This window comes from Bos indicus x Bos taurus, chromosome 2, assembly GCF_003369695.1.
Source record: "Bos indicus x Bos taurus breed Angus x Brahman F1 hybrid chromosome 2, Bos_hybrid_MaternalHap_v2.0, whole genome shotgun sequence".
NCBI lineage: Eukaryota > Metazoa > Chordata > Mammalia > Artiodactyla > Bovidae > Bos > Bos indicus x Bos taurus.
The window spans coordinates 113323603-113329602 of NC_040077.1; positions in this window are offsets into that span (position 1 = coordinate 113323603).

Consider the following 6000-nt stretch of genomic DNA (forward strand, 5'->3'; position numbering starts at 1 on the left):
AATTGAAGATTTTCTTCAGATGATGTGGACTTGAATTTTATAAGAGCTGTAGGGAAAAGAATAAAATAATGCCATTTGCAGCAATGTCAATGGATCAAGAGATTGACATACAGAGTGAAGTAAGTTCAGATCAGTTCAGTTGCTCAGTCGTGTCTGACTCTTTGCAACCCCATGAATTGCAGCACGCCAGGCCTCCCTGTCCATCACCAACTCCCGGAGTTCACTGAGACTCACGTCCATCGAGTCAGTGATGCCATCCAGCCATCTCATCCTCTGTCGTCCTCTTCTCCTCCTGCCCTCAATCCCTCCCAGCATCAGAGTCTTTCCCAATGAGTCAACTCTTCGCATGAGGTGGCCAAAGTCCTGGAGTTTCAGCTTTAGCATCATTCCTTCCAAAGAAATCCCAGGGCTGATCTCCTTCAGAATGGACTGGTTGGATCTCCTTACAAGGAGAGTCCAACGGACTCTCAAGAGTCTTCTCCAACACCACAGTTCAAAAGCATCAATTCTTCGGTGCTCAGCCTTCTTCATAGTCCAACTCTCACATCCATACATTACCCCTGGAAAAACCATAGCCTTGACTAGACGAACCTTTGTTGGCAAAGGAATGTCTCTGCTTTTGAATACGTTATCTAGGTTGGTCATAAGACAGGCAAATATCATATGATATTTATAATATAAGGAATATAAAAAAATAGTACAAATGAACTTATTTGCACAACAGAAATAGAGTCATATGTGTAGAAAACAAATTTATGGTTACCAACAGGGGAAAGGAGGGGGGATAAATTGGGAGGTTGAAATTGACATATACACACTACGGTATATAAAATAGATAAGTAATAACTACTTTAGTTCAGTTCAGTTCAGTCGCTCAGCCGTGTCTGACTCTTTGTGACCCCGATAACTACTTATTAGTAAGTAAATAAATAAAAACTACTGTAGAGCACAGGGAGCTCCACTTAGTAGTCTGTAATGACCTATATGAAAAAAGAATCTAAAAAAGAGTGGATATATGTATACATATAACTGATTTACTTTGCTGCACAGCAGAAACTAACAAAACTTTGTAAATTAACTAGATTCCAATAAAATTTCTTTGAAAAGAAAAGAAATTCAACTGCGTAAATGCCACCTCTGCCACATGGAATTTATCTCTCTGAGGATGGAACCCAGAGATCTGGATTTTAGACAACTTTCCAAGTGATTCTGATACTTGCTAAAACTTGCAAAGGAGGGAGAATTAAATTCAGAAGTCCTTTGCATGACTGAAATTAAACATGTAGGTTAAAGGAGGTGTCAATGTGCCTTAAATCAGGAATTATCAGAGTTTTAGGAAAAGAGAACCAAGTGTTATTTTATACAAATAGGATTCAGTTACAATTGCATACATTGCTCAGGACTTCATCTCATAAAGCCACCTGATGTCATTTTGCCGAGAGAAGAAAAGATGAAAGCTGTGTCGGAAAAGAATTTTAAAGAGCTAGTGTGTTTGTTATTTCTCATTTGAAGAAGATTAAAAAAACTCTACATTTCTCCTTAGCAACTTTTTGCTCACCCTATGCATATGTCAACAGAACCAAGCCAAGTTAAAAGCATGGCATCCTAAGCCACTCCATTAGCTTCATAGAGAAGATTAAAAAGTAACTAGAAACACAGGCTGGCTTATTTTCCTAACCCTTGAAGTAATTCAGCTGTCCTGAAGACATTTTTTCTCATTGCTCATTTTGAACTAGTTTTCTGTCGTAAGCTTCTCTGTTTAAGATGTTTGGAGAAAGTCTTATTGTTGATAATATTTTAATTAGATGTTCCATTTGGGGAGGGGATTAGTTATGTATTCAGAGGTATGAAAGTTCCTTATGGAGAAACTTCTTTATACATGAAAGCAGACCCCGTTGAGCTTGTGACACGTTCGGGTGGGTGAAATTAAAAACTCTCTTGATGGCCTTTCTTTCCATTTTTTTTCTCTCAAGTTCACACTGATCCACTTGCTCAGAGAGTTGAATAACTAAAGAAAAAGATGTAGTAATATTACAGAGTTCCAGGCTAAATTGCAGAACAAAATAGAGAAGGGCAACAGGCAACACAGAAAATCAATCCACAAAATATAATAAAATAAAAAATAGGAAAAGAAAACCAATAAAACATCCAAATTTAATTTCTTCCCTCCCTCTTTCCTTCCTTCCATAATTTTCCCTCTCTACTTCCTTTCTTTGTTTCCTTCCTTCCTCCCACCCTCTCTTCCTTCTTATCTTATAGCTCTTTCTCTTTCTTTTTTTTTTTCTCTCTTGGTGAGATTGTATAAGCAATCACTTTGAAAAGAATTTAAAACAGAATAAAAGCCAACTGGATGTAAATAAAAAGAAACATTAATAAATTAGTCAGTATTTCTGTCCTGTCTGGATTTTGATTTTTATCCTGCAGATGGAAAAGATCCATATAATATCATCCTGAGATTATTCTTAAAAGTGGCCATAAAATTACTATCAGAAAAGGCAATTAATACCCTTTTATTCTTACCAATCTTTGGTTGGGTTCAGTTTTTGTCTAGATTTTGAGTCTTAATTTTCTGTTGGTCAGTTTTGTATTTTGCTGTATTTATGTCTTAGTCTCAAATGCATGTGAATTTCTATTACAAATTGTATTAACCATGGAAGAAAAAAACAAGAGAAGTTAGTGGCTCGGTGTATTGCAACCCTGGAAAATGCCCTGGGGCTCAGGCAATGAGCATGTTTTCATAATTCTCAAGAAACCAACAAAATCCTCTACTAATAGTACACAATATTTCTTTGCATAAGAGGTTAGTAATGATTAAGTGATTTGCACAGTATCTTACTCAGCTACTGAAATTTTTATATTTTTCAGATCATTGGGTTTAATGGCAAGAGTAGTTTGAGTTCTTTGGCTAGAAGAGTTACTGGTAATTTGAGAAAGGTAATGGATATTTTAATCACTTGGATTTCTACAGCAAATTGTGACAAGTTTATCTTCTTTGCTGTACAAAGACCTTATAATCAGTGTTAAAGACATATAAGTGCCTTTGCCTTTTATTTTGTATAACTTTTTACAGCAGTGTTTTTGCAAGGATTTTTTATCACTTGTAATAGAACATCCCATCATAATTTATTTTTCTCAGGGAAGTAAAAGGTTTATCTTTCGTTCAAGCATTCACCATTGAACTCAAATCAGTGTTTGAATTAAGTCTATAGTTATCAAGTAAGAATTTTTAAAACCTTCACATTAGGGTAGGTCCTTGACCCCTTTACTAAAATTGACAAAAAGATTCTTAGTAATCAGGCTAAGCACATTTAACCTTTAAAGAACATGCAAAATAACTTTCAAATGAAGGTTTTCCTTTCAATGTAAGAGCTGAAAGAGAAAATACATGATTTAAAAAAAAATCTCATATATGATGAGCATGAAATTTTAAGAACATCTCTATGGGATTATACCAGTAAAGGAGTCTAAAGATTATACAGTATTTTCAATGGAATGATACTGGTTGATGACTTTGCATTGAATTCGTTTGAACACATATAGACATAGTGTTTCCAAAACCAAATAATTAAAGAGATGTTAAAAGAGAGTTGCAGTGGCAACTCTCAAAACCCTTCCAAATTTCCAACTTTCAATATGAAAAAGCATAATTAAATACACACATTAACTATTCATAAAAGAGGTGGAAACAGTGTAAAGAAAACTAGATTGGGAGAAATGTCAGTGTTCTAGCCCTGGGTCTGCTGCTAAATGCAATGTTACATGGACTGGGGAAGTTTTAAAATGCACACCAAGTCTTTACATTCCTCCTATTGAGAAGTGGGGTTTATGTCCCCATACCTGGACTTGAGACTGGTCTTAGTGATTGTGTTTTAACAGAAAGAATGCAGTGGATGTAATACTATACAACATTCAAGGCTAGATCAGAAGAGCCCAGGCAGCTACTACTGATTCTTTTCAGGGGGTAGGAGGAAACAGCTGTTTTACAATGTTGTGCTGGTTTCTACTGTGCAGCAAAGTAAATAAGCTATGAAAGTGAAAGGCACTCAGTCGTGTCCAACTCTATGCGAGTCCATGGACTATACAGTCCATGGAATTCTCCAGGCTAGACTACTGGAGTGGGTAGCCGTTCCCTTTTCAGGGGAATCTTCCCAACCCAGGGATTGAACTCAGGTCTCCCACATTGCAGGCGGTTTCTTTACCAGCTGAGCCACAAGGGAAGCCCAAGAATACTGGAGTGGGTATCCTATCCCTTCTCCAGCAGATCTTCCTGATCCAGGAATTGAACTGGGGTCTCCTGCATTGCAGGAGGATTCTTTACCAACTGAACTACGAGGGAAGCATATATGTATACATCAGCTATATGTATACATATATCTCCTCCCTCTTAGACCTCCCTACCAGACTTCCCTCCTGCTCCCCCATCTCAGCCATCTACGTTATTTTAGCACCAGTCTGAGCTCCCTGTGCTGTGCAGTAGATTCCCACTTGCAGTCTATTTTAAACATGGTAGTGTATATATGTCAATCCCAATCTCCCAATTCATCCCCTTCTTTCCCCTCCCCATGTCCATGCATGTATTCTTTACCTCTGCATCTCTATTCCTGCCCTGTAAATAGGTTCATCCATGCCATTTTTCTATATTCCACATGTATATGTTAATAAATGCTATTTGTTTTCCTCTTTCTGACTTAGTTCACTCTGTATGACAGACTCTGCTGTGCTGCGCTTAGTCGCTCAGACATGTCCGACTCTGTGACCCCATGAACTGTAGCCCTCCAGGCTCCTCTGTACATGGGGAGTTGCCATGCCCTCCCCAGGGGATCTTCTCAACCTAGGGATTGAACCCAGGTACTTTGCATCGCAGGTGGATTCTTTATAGTCTGAGTCACCAGGGAAACTGGAGTGGGTAGCCTATCCCTTCTCCAGGGGGTCTTTCTGACCCAGGAATTGAACCAGGGTCTCTTGCATTGCAAGTAGATACTTTACTAGGTGAGCTACCAGGGAAGCCCATGACAGACTCTAGGTCCATCTGTATCTCTACAAATGACCCAATTTCATTCCTTTTTATGGTTGAGTAATAGTCCATGGCATATATGTATCACATCTTTATCCATTCTACCACTGATTCTTTAGTAGTCATGAAAGAGCTCAAACTTCTTGAGACTGCCAGGCTCCAGGGGCTGAATATAGGTGCCTGGATGACAACTCCAGCTGAGCTCACAGGCAATAGGTAACACTAGCTGCCCATCATTTGATTATACCACCTTGGGTATTCCCCTCCATTGAGCCTGTGAATGACTGCAACTTCATAAGAGGTGGCAATGGCACCCCACTCCAGTACTCTTGCCTGGAAAATCCCATGGACAGAGGAGCCTGTTAGGCTGCAATCCATGGGGTCGCTAAGAGTCGGACACAACTGAGCGACTTCACTTTCACTTTTCACTTTCATGCATTGGAGAAGGAAATGGCAACCCACACCAGTGTTCTTGCCTGGAGAATCCCAGGGACGGGGGAGCCTGGTGGGCTGCCGTCTATGGGGTTGCACAGAGTTGGACACGACTGAAGTGACTTAGCATAGCATAAACAAGGACTGCCCAGCCATGCCTTTCCCAAGGTTGTGACCTGTAAAAGTCATGAACAGAGTAAAAGGATTAAGTTGCTACATTTTGAGTTTTTTTTGGTATGTATATTTTATTTCTTTATTTAATTATTTTGTGATTTTATTTATTTCTTAAAGACTTTATCTTTTAGAGCAGTTTTAGGTTTACAACAAATTGAAAGGAAGGTCTAGAGATTTCCCATCTACCTCCTGTCCTCACACATTATAGAGAATACCCTCCTACCCTTGGTGATACAGGTGTGCTGGTGGTGACTGGCTGGCTCTCAGAAGAGATGTAACTTCTTTGAAATTTTCTCATGCGTGAAACAAAGTGCTTAGGCTACTCTGAGTGAGGCAGACCCTGATCCTTATGGAGGGAAATAAGCAAAAACCAACTGCTC